The sequence below is a fragment of the Hemicordylus capensis genome, chromosome 5 (assembly GCF_027244095.1).
Source record: "Hemicordylus capensis ecotype Gifberg chromosome 5, rHemCap1.1.pri, whole genome shotgun sequence".
Lineage (NCBI taxonomy): Eukaryota > Metazoa > Chordata > Lepidosauria > Squamata > Cordylidae > Hemicordylus > Hemicordylus capensis.
Window position 1 is genome coordinate 218,189,109 of NC_069661.1, and position 14,253 is coordinate 218,203,361.

The 14,253-nt window shown below is 43.6% G+C and overlaps 1 long non-coding RNA gene across 1 annotated transcript; it reads left to right on the forward strand.

Moving 5' to 3' along the window:
• The first annotated feature begins 6 nt into the window (after window positions 1–6).
• LOC128327264 (uncharacterized) lies at window positions 7–12,717 on the forward strand. Its single transcript, XR_008308553.1, has 4 exons — window positions 7–709; window positions 808–938; window positions 4,409–4,590; window positions 6,533–12,717. It is a non-coding gene; the product is annotated as an uncharacterized LOC128327264 (long non-coding RNA).
• The last annotated feature ends 1,536 nt before the right edge of the window (window positions 12,718–14,253 follow it).

The window sequence follows — 14,253 nt, forward strand, 5'->3', positions numbered from 1 at the left end:
AACGGCAGACTGCAAACATGTGGAAGGAGGTATGGGCTGAGGGAACCAACCAGAAAGCCTCGGTGGCAACACCAATCAGCAAGAGCGTTTATTTAAAGGGGCAGGGCTAAAGTACATTTTAGCTGTGCTTGCAGAAAGCTGAGCAGGAAATATAAATAGACCCAACTCTGCAGAGGAGTACATAACAAAAGATACCAGCATGGAGGCTGTGTAGTACGTTGATAAAGCAGAGAATGGGTGCTGGGATTTGTGCATCAAGTGCTGCTGAAGCTGCTGCTGTCCACAAGGATCTGGTGAAAACAAGTTTAAATATTAACCCCTTTCAATGCTGCTCATCCTGACATGAATTTCAGGTCACCGATGTATTGAATCCTATCTGCTTATCTTTTGTAGTTTTTTGGGTTTGTCCTAAGGGGGATCCTGTAGAGAGTGTGAGGGAGGAGTCAGAAAGGGAAGGGAAGGAGAAAATGGAGTTGTTGCTGAATATAAACCTTTAGTTAAATCCACATAAGATTTCCTTGTGTGTATGAGGGAAGCAGCTATAAAACATTTGGTGATGAGATTTTGAACCAGCTAAGTGTGTGAACCTGCAAAGCTTGTGAATGTTCCTGCAACCTCATTTCATTGCATTACTGGGCCTACATGCTTTCTACTCTTGCTGCTGCTGCTGATTGATTCTCCAGCTTCCCGACCTGCAAAAACCCTGAAGGTACTTTTTCCTTATCAATCCTGAACTCTGTTGTTCACTGGATGCCCACTGCAGCATGGCTCAGATCCCACCACCACCTTTTTTCTTGTCCACCCCAGGAGATCCTGCTCTTCCCTGGAAACAATGGACGTCCTATTTCTGCAATTCCCTCTTCACTATACAGACCCCTGATTTTACTCCAGCAAAGCAGGAGGCTATACTGCTTCACTGCCTGGACCCTGAAGGCCAGGTAATATACAATCATTTGCCCTTTCCTGCCAGCTTGCAAGGGGATGCCAATTCTTATGAAGCAGCTCTTCAAGTCTTAGATGATCATTTCAACCCAACTTTGAATGTGATTGCTGAACGTTACAAGTTCTGTTCTAGATCCCAACTGCATGGTGAAGCTGTCAATCAGTATATCACAGGAATGCAAGCCTGAGGTGTAATCTGTGAGTTTTCCAGCTTTACTGATGAACTGATCAGGGATCAGATTGTTATGAAAACAAACTGCTCCAACATAGGCGTAGCGTCCATTGGACAAGGGGGGACAAATGTCCACTGGCCCACAGGGTCTGAGGGGCCCCCAAGGCCAGCCCCCCCCTTTGCCCTCATGAATCGCCCTCTTCTCCTGCTTGCCTGAGCGAGCTGTGAGCTAAGCAGCCTGCTGCAGCGCTTCCTTCTGCCTGCCGAGTAGCTGCTTCCACCTTCTGTGCCTGCATCCGCCCAAAAGAGAGAGTGTGAGGTGCTGAGAGGGACAGGGAGGACAGCCAAGCAGGGAAGAGAGGCCACCACAGTCATGCAGGAGCTGCCGGAGGAGGGTTGCCTGGCCCTGATGCACCCCCACCCCTACTGCTGCCTCCAGTGGAGGAAGATGGTGACCCCCCAGTGGCCACACATCCGACTCCACTCTGCACCGTTGAGCCAGCACTGTTGCTGACCACAGAAACGGGGAGGGGAAGGCATGAGTGGGTTAGGTTGCCTGCCCCCTTGCGTCTGATGTCAGATGCAGGGGGCATGACTTGGGGTATGCATGTGCTTTGCGTGCATGATGGAGGCCCCCTGGCTTCATACACTTTGTCCCCCAGCCCCCAGGAAGTTCACTATGCCTCTGTGAAGGCATAGTGAAAAACTTGTGTGAAAAACTGCTATTAGAGTGGAAACCTTCCTTGGATAGTTAGAGAAATGGCCAGGAGGGTGGAAATTGCTCTCCACTGTGCCAAATTGCTCTCTTTGGTCCCCCCCAAACCCACTCATCTCCTGAAATCCAGGCTGTTCAGTCTAAATCTTTCCAAACCCAATCTTCTCATATGGCACTGCCCCAGACTGTGGCAGCACAAAGAAAGAGCCAGAGGAGCTACCAATGCTACCTATGTGGAGACTCTTCCCACAAAGCCAATTTTGCTCACTGTCCTGCCTGGAAGGTCACTTGCAACAGGTACAAGAAAAAAGGGGGCACTTTGCTAAGGTTGACAAATTGGCTGTCTACTCGGCAAAGTGTTTCTTTTTAGATTGTGAGCCCTTTGGGGAAAGGGAGCCATCTTATTTATTTATTATTTCTCTGTGTAAACTGCCCTGAGCCAGTTTTGGAAGGGTGGTATAGAAATCAAATAAATAAATAAAATACTCCATTACTGATTCACCATATGATAAGGATGAGGCAGCTGAACTGCTTCCTGACTGCGTTTTAAGTGTGACCATTTCTCCACATTGTCAAGTTACTTAATGGCCATGAAATGCAGATGCTGGCTTATTCTGGTCCTCTGTACACTATCATTTCCCAACTACTTTACAAGAAACTCCTCACTACCTCAGAACTGCACTTGCAGCCTTCAGACATCCACCCATGGGGATATGGAGGTTCCTTTATTTCCATAAATGGATAATTCACTGCTGTCCTGGAATACAAAGGATGTACTGCAGAAGGGAAAGTGTATGTGTCACAAAAAGGAGTCTCAATACTGGGACGGAAACATCAGAAAGATCTATGGATACTGTTAGACCCAAATAGCACGGAACCCATATTACAGATGATGGAGTACAATATTACTGTAATATTATGATATTACAGATCATACTATTTGCTGATATGATTGCTGATTTCCCACATGTATTTGCTGGTACTCCTGGCATGGCCATACATTTCAAACATAAACATTTCAAACATAAACGTAAACATTTCAAACATAAAATTTGGATGAAGGCAAATGCAATACCTGTACAACACAAAATGAAGAACGTACCCATAGTATTGCACCAACCACATAGAGAGGAGCTCTTAAGAATACAGCATGCTGATATCATAGAACCTGTTGATTCATCAGAATGAGTTTCTCCCATTATTCTTGTGCAGAAATCAAATGGTACACTTTGAATGTGTGTAGATTTAAGAGATTTGAACTCCAACATGGTAGTGGATTGTCATCCATTACCCAATATAAATGAAATGCTGCTTACTCTGAAAGAGGCCTCAGTGTTCACAACTTTGGACTTATCTTTGGCCTATCATCAAATTCCTCTGCTCAAGAGTTCTCACAAATTCACAGCCTTCATTACCTCAGAGGGTCTTTTTCAATACAAAAGACTGAATTAGCCTCTCCAGCTTCGGTATTTCAACAAATGATGCATGCAGTTTTTGGGACTATGGATGGCATCACTTATTTTCTGAATGACATTTTAGTGTATGGCAAAACCATTGAGGAGCATGATGTTAAACTGACAGAAGTCTTAAGAAAACACTAACCTACTATCTCTGCAAAGATAGTAGTTTTTTCTCACTTGTCCAAATGGCTGAGGTGGTGAACCCTAGCTATAGCAGTATAACCTTCCTGTACTGGTTGGCGGTCATCTGAATTGGTCAGCAGTCAGAAAGGAACTGAGGAGAGCGGTGCTCCATCCGCCCTTTGATGAACGCATATGCACTGTGGGCGGAGTCAGGAGTGCTGCTCAAAGCTTTGGAATCTTCCAAAACAGGCTCGTATCCCAGGCCAGTGGGATAGAATACACTGGGATCACGTCAAGTATATGTCAGTTTTCCACACACTTGGTGATTTACTTGGGATACACGATATCTCAGAGTGGCATACATCCCAAAACAGATTTGGTGAAAATTATTCAGAAAGCACCAGAGCCACACAAGGATGCACTTTGATCATTTTTAGGATTCTATGATTATTGCTCTAAATCTGTTAGACTACTTGCCTCCAAAGTTGCTCCATTGCATCTTCTTTTAAAAAAGAATGCAGCATTTAACTGGGATGCATCCTAAAAAGCTAGTTTACTATCAGTTCGGCTATTGCTGTTAGCCCTGGCCTGCTCTCACTTCCTTTGACAACAACACGCACACTATTGTAACCACTGATGTTTCTAAATATGGTTTGGGTGCTGTCTTGACCCAGCAAAAGGGGGACAGGGAAGTTACAGTTGCCTTTGCTTCCAGAGTGCTTACTGTTTCAGAGAAGATATATTCTGTCATTGAAAAAGAAGCTCTAGCATGTTTCTGGGCAGTGAGGCACTTCAGGACTTACTTGGGCAGAAAATTCACTTTAAGATCAGACCATAAACCCCTATCTGCCTTATTTACTACTCGGGGATCAAGTAAAACAATCCCAAGAATAGCCAAATGGATCACCAGACTTATGGGATTTGATTTCTAGGTGGAATGTCTTCCAGGTCTTTGGGATACAACTGCAGATTGTTTATCTCAACTTCCATTTCCAGGTCAAGAGGAGATCCCAAAAGACAAAGATAAAGGACTAGTAATTGCACAAATCCACTCATGGAGTGATCACATCTGAATGGAAAGGTGGCCCTCAGTGCTGATCAAGTGCTTACTGAACTTACATAATAATGGATGGCCATGCAAAAACAGGATATTTGAATATCTTCAACCATAGATACAAGTGAGTTGTCCCTTTTCAATGAGTTTATTTTATTTATTTAAAATATTTCTATGCCGCCCAAAACTTGCGTCTCTGGGCGGTTTACAATTAAAATGAGTTGGTGCTAAGAACTGATTGTTTGGTGGTGCCAACCACCTAACAAGCAAAAGTGATCAAAATTGCCCACAAAGATCACTGGGCATGAGCTTGACTAAAAGGCAAATCAGATAAAGTTTTTGGTGGCCAGGTATGGACAAACACATTGAAAATGTAATCAGGCACTGTATGACATGTGCTGTATCTGACAAATCACAGACAACTTTTACCACTCCCTTGACTCCAGTAAAGTATCCCAATGGTCCCAGGGGAAACTTGCTCTGGATATAATGAAGCCTTTTGATATCCAACTCACAAAACAAAGATTAGTCATAGTGATGGTGGATTACTATTCCAGATGGCCAGAAGTTTCATTGGTTGGCAGCATTATTACAAACAAGGTGATCCAGTTCATGGCTGCAGTTTTTGGGAGGGAAGGTCTTCCTAAAGAACTAGTGACTGACAATGGGACACAGCTTACCTCATTTGAAATGGAGCAATACTTGCATAACCATGGGATAAAACACAAGCCTCTTTCCTTGTGCCATCCTTGAGGGAAAGGCTTAGTAGAAAGAATGACCAAATTAGTGAAAGGGCAGGAAACAGAGGATAGGTATAAATTGAAAGTTTTCACAATAGAGGGAAGTAAGAAGTAGGGTCCCCCAGGGATCTGTACTGGGACTGGTGCTTGTTAATTTATTCATAAATGATCTAGAAGTTGAGGTAAGCATCAAGGTGGCCAAATTTGCAGATGACACCAAACTATTTAAGTTAGTGAAAGCCAAAACTGATTGTGAGGAGCTCCAAAAGGATCTCTCCAAATGGGGGGAGTGAGCGACAAAATGGCAAATCTGGTTCATTGTTGGCAAGTGTAAAGTGATGTATATTGGGGCAAAAAACCCAACTTCACATATATGCTGATGGGATCTGAGCTGTCAGTCACTGACCAGGAGAGGGATCTTGGGGTCGTGGTGGACAGCTCGTTGAAAGTGTCAACTCAATGTGCGGCAGCTGTGAAAAAGGCCAATTCCATGCTAGAGATCATTAGGAAGGGGGTTGAAAATAAAACAGCTAATATTATAATGCCCTTATACAAAACTATGGTGCGGCCACACTTGTAATACTGCATACAGTTCTGGTCACCACATCCAAAGAAGGACATTGTAGAACTGGAAAGGGTGCAGAAGAGGGCAACCAAGATGATCAGGGGACTAGAGCACCTTCCTTATGAGGCAAGGCTACAACACCTGGGGCTATTTAGTTTAGAAAAAAGACGACTGTGGGGAGACATGATAGAGGTCTATAAAATCATGCATGGTGTGGAGAAAGTGGATAGAGAGAAATTTTTCTCCCTCTCACATAATACTAGAACCAGGGGTCATCCCATGAAATTGATTGCCAGGAAATCTAGGACCAACAAACGGAAGTACTTTTTCACACATCACATAATCAACTTGTGAAATTCTCCGCCACAAGATAGTGGTGACAGCGAACAACCTGGGTGGCTTTAAGAGGGATTTGGATAACTTCATGGAGGAGAGGTCTATCAATGGCTACTAATCTGAGGGCTATAGGCCACCTCCAGCCTCAAAGGCAGGATGCCTCTGAATACCAGTTGCAGGGGAGTGACAGCAGGAGAGAGGGCATGCCCGCAACTCCTGCCTGTGGCTTCCAGCGGCATCTGGTGGGCCACTGTGTGAAACAGGATGCTGGACTAGATGGGCCTTGGGCCTATCCAACAGGGCCATTCTTATGTTCTTATGAAAGAAAGTTTACAACTGTCTACTACGTACGCAACAACAATCCTGTAAAGAGGCAATCCATGAAATTCTATTTGCTTATCAAACTACTCCTCATTCCACTACAGGAAAATCACCTCTCAACTACTGAGCGGACACAAACCTACCACCAAACTTATGCAATGCAACAACTGATTGGGCTTTCCATGCCATCTCACCCTGAGGATACAGAGATTTGTGATTGGGTACGGGTGAAGCAACAACAATATAAATTATATGTAAATCAGAACCAGTGAGAAACAGCGAACATTTCAGGTGAGGGACTTTGTTAGCATACGGCTGCCTTATAAAGGGATGTTCCAGCTAGTCTGGAGCAAAACAAATAATCAAAATCCAGGGAGATTTTGTCCTATTGGATGATGAAAATAAATGGAATAGTTTGAGCTTTTCCAGCATGTATACGATGAGACAAGAGGCAGTCTGATCTCAAGAGAGGAACTGAAGAGGGATTTGATCTTGCTTGCCTCTAGTTTTAACCTCACAGCTGAGGCTGATGAAAGTGATGGACGATCCTCTTCTCCTGTGCCAGAGAACCCAAGACTTAGAAGTGTGTGTGACAGGAGACCACCTAGAAAACTTCAAGATTTTGTCACTAGATTTTAAATCAATCCAAATTTTGGTTGTTATAAAGGGGAAGGATGTGTTATATCCTATCCAGTTATCTTTTGCAGTTGTTTTTGTCCTAAGGGGGATCCTGTAGAGAGTGTGGGGAGGAGTCAGAAAGGAAAAGGGAGGGAAAAGGGAAGAAGAAAAGGAGCAGTTGTTGCTGAATAAACCTTTAGTTAAATCCACGTAAGATTTCCTTGTGTGTATTTCTTTATTTATTTTTATTTAATACATTTCTATACTGCCCAAAATGCAAGTTCTCTGGGCGGTTTACAAAACAATAACAACAGCCAATAAAAGATTAAAACAGTTCAACAGTTCAAGTCACTGTACACATATTCAGATTGGCACTATGAACAGAGAATCGGGGCTTGTGAATACTGAGCTAAAGTTTATGAGCTAAGATTGTATCCATTTGCTCTTACTTTGCTTCTTGTGATAAGTGAGTTAAATGTGATGTCTTAATAATATGGCTATTAATGGTGAGTTTGTCTTTGAATCAATGTGAAATCCTTAGTATTATGGCCCACTGGGAGTTTCTTGCTCTTTCTCTCATTTTAACTGTCTTTCTGAAATACTAGAATATATTCCAAGCAGTGACACCGTTTACTCTGCATATCGTTTAATTATTTTCAGAGTATCTGGGAAAAGTCAAATTCTCCATTTATTTTTAAAACTTACGTATTCATGATGCTACAATGCATAGCAGAGAATTAGACAGGCACTTCTATTTAGTTTTTCCAAGTACACCTCCGCATAATATTTGGGTATTTCATGAGCCCTAGCATACTAAAATTTGTAATTTTCCAGCATTTTCTTGGTCTGGCTACATCCATTGCTAAATAGTTTTTGAAATATTAAAAGATTAACAAGCTTGACTTGTATTTTTCAGCTGACATTAAGGTAAAGTTATCTGAAAGATGGGTGTCAGATGTTTGGACAGGGGGCGCAATTTCAGTGCTTGCCCTAGGCCCTATTTTCCCTAGATACGCCTCTGTGTTTAGGGCTTTATAGGTTATAACCAAAACCTTGTACTCTGCCCGGAAACTTACCAGCAGCCAGTGTAGATGTTTTAAGATAGGAGTGATATGGTCTCTCCGAAATGACCCAGAGACCAATCTGGCCTCCGCATTCTGGACTAACTGCAGTTTCCGGACTATGTACAAAGGCAGCCCCACATAGAACGCATTGCAGTAGTCAAGTCTGGAGGTAACCAGCAGATGTACTACTGTTCTGAGGGCATTTATCTCAAAAAATTGACGCAGCTGGCGTATCAGCTGAAGCTGATAAAAGGCACCTCTGCCTCAACCTGGGACACCAGGGACAGTTTTGTGTCCAGAAGCACCCCCAGACTGCGTACTTGTTCCTTCTGAGGAAGTGTGACCCCATCCAGAACAGGCAGATCAAAATTATTTCCCCAGTTCCGACCCCACACAATAAGTACCTCTGTCTTATCTGGATTCAGTCTCAGCTTGTTACCTCTCATCCAGCCAATCACTGCCTCCACGCAGAAGGTTATGCCTTCTCCTGATGACATTGACATGGAGAAATAGATTTGGGTGTCATCAGCATACTGATAACACCCTACCCAAATCTCCTGATGATCTATCCCAGCGGTTTCATGTAGATGTTAAACAACATTGGAGACAATATGGAGCCCTGAGGGACACCATACCGAAGTTCAGTTTTTGAAGAACAAGAGTCCCTGAGAGACACCATCTGGAATCTGCCCAAGAGGTAAGAATGGAACCACTGCAAAGCAGTGCCTCCCACCCCCAACCCCCTCAGATGCTCCAGAAGGATACTATGGTCGATAGTATTGAAAGCCACCAAGAGGTCGTTATATGGGGGAAGCAGCTATAAAAAACAATGGTGACCAGGTGAATGGAAACTAAAGATGGTACAGAATGCAGCAGCCAGACTGATATCAGGAACTGCCCACAGTGTACATATAACATCTGTCTTGAAGACACTGCATTAGCTGCTAAACTGTTTCTGGGACAGGTACAACTCAAGCTACTCAACAGTTCATGTCCTTCTGGCTTGCTTCTAGCTGACTCTACTTACCTGACTAGATCAACTAGAAGGGCTCTGCTCTGTGCAAAGCTGCTGATCATGGAAGTGCCCACCATCATGATTACATGCTTGCCTCTACATATAAACACCATAATTGTGAGCTATGTAGGAGGGAGAGTGAGGGGTAAAGATCGAAGTTCTGGAGACAGGACTTGTATTCCTGCTTCAGACAGAGTACGTGAGTACACAGTCCTGTTAAAATAGCATCAGAAGAGGGCTTTGTATAATCTGTGAACAGTGCACACAGGTACAAGTATTCTACATGTTATATGGGATGCAGATACAGAAATATACTTCCTATCTGTACCATGTATTTGAAGAACCTATACCCAGGTTCAGTTTTTAAATGTACATGTTTACAGACATTCACACAAAAATGTGTATGCACGTACTGTACAGGCATCTGAACATAGGTGCAAAATTATAGCTCAGTTCAGACATTATACTGTACGAGTGCATGGATATCTGTTCACTTGTCCATGTGTTTGTATGAATGATGTACCTGTTTCATTTTAAAAGTGAACTTGGATACATGCCCTGCAAATGCATAGTACAGATAGGAACTGTACTTCTGTATCTGAGTTCAGCATAACATGTGAATGACTATACCTTAAGATCTTCTTTGGAGGCCCTGCTCCAAGTGCCCCGCCAAATGAAGTGAGGTGGGTGGTGTGTAGGAATGAGGCCTACACTTCTTGGGTTTCTGTAAATAAGCCCTTGTATTGTATCATGTAATAATATTCTCAAATCTCTTCTTGTAAATAAGCCCTAATAAATGAATTGTGTTATATTCATAAAAACTCTGCAGTACTGTACATATGATTTCTGTGTTTGCAAATCCCTGTGCATGGAGAAGGATGGAAGAGTCAAAAGTTTATTCTTGGTTTCTGTAATTTCACTTTTGGTTCAGCAATTTGACTGTTGATTTTTTGAGGGAAAGGAGATTTCAAGAAATGGAGGGAATTTTTGTTTGTTCTAATTGGATGGCTAAAAAACTGTTGATATATATATATATAGGGAGTGTTTTGAGAGGAGAGAGAGTGAAGTCAACAGAGTCCTAAGAGAGTCTTGAGAGAAAGAGGCCTGGAAGATGGAGAAGTCGAGAGGACTAAGGAGTCCAAGAGTCAGAGTCCTGGAAGGAGAAGTCAAGAGAGTCTGCTGGAGCAAGACAGAGCTGGAGGTTGCAGAAGAAGGAAGAGAGTCTTGGAAGCCAGAGAATTCAAGTCTGCTGGAGAAAATCAGAGCTGAAGGTTGAAGAAGACAGAGAGGCTCTTCTCATGATCAGTGAGAAGGGCCTGGATGGGGTTTGCAGGGAGAGCCCACTCTCCCCGCAGACGATCAGTCAGCCATCCCTGGGCGGCCACAGAGGCCCCCCACACAACTGCCGGCTCCGTCACGGAGCTGGCGGGGGCCTGGGAGTTTGGGGGCCGCATGGCCCCCAGTAGTTCCAGCATGCCCTGCATGAGCTCGCAGGGCATGCTGGAGAGACCCCTGAGCTGGGACACTGCTTTTTAGCCTCCTGGTTGGGGGTCTCCTTGTGAGTTGCCACGGCGTGGAGCTGTGCCGTGGCAGCACACAATCCAGTAACCCCTGTTAAGCGGAGCGCTCAGTCCACTAACCTGGGCTAAGGGGAGGGGTGGTTTGGGCGATTTGCTGCGAGAAGCCGCTCAGTTCCCGTGGCAGAACACGACTGCCAAAAAGCGGGCTAGGCTCCACTAGGCCGCTTTTTGGCGGACCTGAGAATCGCCTCAGAGAGTGTTGGAAGAAAGTCTGCTGGAGAGAAAAACCCAACTGAAATCACTAAGAAGAAAAAGAAGAGCCAGTCTGGATTGAAAACATTATATCGGGCAGTCTGCGCTGCCTGAAATAACTGCCAGAGAGTTCGCCTGGGCTCTCAGTGGCCTGGCATGGAAGGGAGGAGTCGCGCTGGGCTCATCCGGAGCCCGAGCCATGCCCCCTTGTGTGAGACATCATGCACACGGGCGTACGTGGAGGAGGCCGCCGAGCAGGGCTGGACCTAGGCCACTGCTTAGCTGGCTCTGTGCCTGCTGCTGAGGGTTTTCCTTTTACTTTTGAAGGGCTATTGTAGTGGACCCAGCCATACCAAAAGTCCACTTGGTGGCAGCGGTAAAAAGGTTAGAAGGAATAGAGGGCTTTTCCTCCACAGGTGGCTGCTAGGGAGAGGGCCTTTTTGGTGGTTGCACCCCATCAGGATAAGGCATAACCTCCCTAAATGCTTGCCTGGAGACGGTGATGGGCTGGATGAGGGATAACAAACTGAGACTGAATCCAGACAGGACAGACTGTGTGGGGTTGGAACTTGGGAGAATATTTTGATCAGCTGGTTCTGGGTGGGTTCACACTTCCCCAGGAGAAACAGGTATGCAATCTGGGAGTGTTCTGGATCCAAACCTCTCCCTTGTGTCTCAGGTTGAGTGGCCAGAGGTACTTTCTATCAGCTTTAGCTGATATGCTAGCTGTGTCCATTTCTTGAGATAAATGACCTCAGAACAGTGGTGCATTTGCTGGTAACCTCCAGACTGGACTACTACAATGCACTCTATGTGGGGCTGCCTTTGTATGTAGTCCAGAAACTGCAGTTGGTAAAGAATGTGGTAGCCAGGTTGGTCTCTAGGTAATCTTGGAGAGACCATATTATTCCTGTATTGAAAGAGCTACCACTGGTTGCTGATAAGTTTCTGGGCAAAATACAATGTGCTGGTTTTAACCTATAAAGCCCTAAACAGCTTAGGCCTTTGGTATTTAAGAGAATGTCTTCTTCAACATGAGCCCCACCACCCATTTAGATAATCTGGAGAAGTTCATCTGCAGGTGCCACCAGCTCTTCTGGTGGCTACTCAGGGATGGGCCTTCTCCGTTGCTGCCCCAAGGCTTTGGAATGCGCTCCCTGCTGAAATAAAAGCTTCCTCATCTCTGATCACTTTTAAAAAGGCAGTTAATACATATTTGCTCACCCAGGCTTTTAATTAGAGTTACAGTTTTTAACATTGTGTTAAATTTTAAATCATTTTAAATGTTTCAACATTTTAATTTTAATTTGTATTGTTTTATTGTAAACTGCCCAGAGACATAGGTTTTGGGAGGTATATAAATATGTTAAATAAATAAATAGAATTTATAGAACAGCCTTCCCAGTGAGGTTTGCCTTTCACCATCACTTTGTTCTTTTAGATGCCAGGTTAAGACCTTTCTGTTCACTTAGGCTTTTTAAAATTGATTTTTTTAAAACCAAGTTTTTAATTTTATTTATTTATGTGGCATGTTGTAATTTGATGTATGTTTATTGGATGTTTTAATGTTGTGTTGTGAGCCATCCAGAAAACAATTTTTTTATGGGGCGGCTAACAAAGTTCATTGATTATCATCATCATCTGAATCTTTACATCATCACTGTACACTCATTGTATGAGTGTTGAACACGTGTCAATGGGCCTCATGTCTTCAGCATCACATGTATTTCACTGCTTGTAGCCATACATTCCTTGTTAACCCCTTCAGCTACTGTAAATAAATGTAGTAAATAATAAATACCCTAGCATTTCCAATACCACCAACTATATACCGGTTTTGTTTTTGTTTATAAATGTAATCCTATACTTATTATCTATATGATTAGAGGATCTGAATTTTTTAAAATGTAAGGAATCTTTGGAAGTATATCTTTGGTTATTCATCGCTCTGTGGATTTAAAATGATGTTGCCAAGCATAAGAGACTTTCACAATCTTCTGGTGCTCCTTCCTTATTGTGGGCTGCCATAAATTTTCTAGCAGGGTTGTATGTGATAGGCAGAAATTCAACAGGCACAGATTTTAATTTCTGTTTCTAAGATACAGGAGCACTACTCCAAAGGTATGTGTTTCCTAGAGTATGGGAAACACCTATATCAGGCAGCAGCGATATAGGAAGATGCTGAAAGGCATCATCTCATACTGCACATGAGGCGGCAATGATAAACCCCTCCTGTATTCTACCAAAGACAACCACAGGGCTCTGTGGGCACCAGGAGTTGAAATCAACTTGATGGCACACTTTACCTTTACTCCAAAGGTAAAGTGGCAGCCCTATTCTAGTGCTCTCACAAATTAATTCTCTTTAATGCAGTTCTGAGCCAATGCTCCTCTCCTGTCCAGTTACTTTTCACCCAAATGGTATCCTTGGTTAATGAAGGATGGTTTCTGTTCTGTTTCTCCTATCTCCTTGGCTACTTTCTATAGGAATATGTGGCCCTTGCTTTGAGAACCTTGGACACCCTTCAGCTTTCCCTACCAGTAGTTGATTTTGCTGAGCCAAAACAGATGGTGTGTTGCCCCGGAGAAAAGAAAAGCTTGTGAACAGACTTGGCAATATACCTCAGCGACATGAAAATCAAAAAAAGAAAGGAGAGAGAGAGATATATTAAACATGTGGAATGAGATATAAACAGAGGCAGTTAATCAGAAAACTGAGAGGGACTCTGTAGCAACACCAATCAGCAAGTGTTTATTTAAAAGGACATGGAAATCCCTGCCTATAGAACAATTTGACTATGTTTGTGGGCTTGACTAAAATATAAATTCTCACACACCATTGATCCAGACCATGTTGCACGTAGAGTTTAGTTGCAGATGTGCCATAGGTACAAACTTTATAACAGCATCACAAATTGTCAGAAGACTAGGGACAAACACTTGATCACTGACAGACAAATGACTTGATATTGGTCCAGCCACTAACATGTGGACACAGCTTCAATTCTGTTGCTTTCAACTGGCATGCAGGATGGTCCAGAGTATTCGGATGCCTGAGGTGAGGTGCAGAATTCTGTCTTGCCCCCCTTCAAAACCAATGCTTGGAAGCTTTGAAAATGCATTAGATGCAGGAAGGAGGGAAGGTTGCGCGCGGCAGCAAAAAGAGCATGCGGGGTGCGGGGATTGCTTTTTAATCCAATCCATTTTCATTATTGAAGAGCAGTGTTCTCTCTAAGTTCTTTCATCTGTGTGCGGAATGAGTTTTGTTCTGGTATCAAAGCAGTGTGTGTGCACATGCATTCAGAGTGGGACCTTCCGGATTCAACCTGAGTGGGATCTAAAATTAGCTGAGCAGCC